We start from the raw sequence: 934 nt of genomic DNA, 5'->3' as shown, positions 1-934 counted from the left end.
AAGAATATAAAAATTATAAAGTCGGACTCTCTGAAATAAATATAAACTTTGCTAGGTATTTAACACTTTGGGGACGGCTGTCCTCCTCAGTGGACAAACATACTCTGTGATGCACAGGCTATTTTATAAACAATGACTCAGTTTGCATCGAAAAGTTGAATAAACTAATAGCAGTGATAAACAGTATTCTATTTTGAAAATAATTTTAAGTTATTTTAGTAGTATTTTTAGCCTTTTCCTTTGCTATATGGTATTTTTTTTAATATTTTAAACGACCGAGCGCTTTTAAATATGGCAAAACGGCTGGTAAATTTTGTGAATTAAGCAGTAGTGAAAATGAGTTCAAATAGACATTCATACAGACAAATTTTACAAATTACTATTCGCACCGATGATAGTGATGAATGTGATTATGATATTATCCAACCAACAAAAAAAGAGGAAGTTCGACAAAATAAATGAAGAGCGGGAAGACATAAGCGAATGTGCCGATTCTCCTTTAATAATCGAGTTTGACATACATCAACAAACACCCGACTACGAATACCAAGCAATATAAAGCATCCAATAGATTATTTTACTTTAATTTTCTAAATAATTATTAGACAATATAATAGACAAAAAAACAATTATGGCAGCAAAAAAATGACCAAATATACTGACTAATCAGTGGCATATTCTAAATGCGAGTGAAAGAAAAGGAAATTGTATTGTCTGTTCTGACAGAAAAGCACTAGGCGGAAGGCGGCGAACAACATTTTATTATAAAACATGTCAAAATCAACCAGCTATGAATTTTTGAAATAGTTTGAACGTCACCATTCTTTATAAAATGATCAAAAATAAATTAATATTATAAATACATGTCCTTCAATGACCACATATTTTATCAAACAAATTGCATAATATACACAATGAAATGTCCCGAAAGTGT

This window comes from Ctenocephalides felis, unplaced genomic scaffold, assembly GCF_003426905.1.
Source record: "Ctenocephalides felis isolate EL2017-DRISC unplaced genomic scaffold, ASM342690v1 CF-g0.4_SCAFFOLD_01170, whole genome shotgun sequence".
In the NCBI taxonomy this organism is placed as follows: Eukaryota; Metazoa; Arthropoda; class Insecta; order Siphonaptera; family Pulicidae; genus Ctenocephalides; species Ctenocephalides felis.
Note: the sequence above shows the minus strand (reverse complement) of the source record.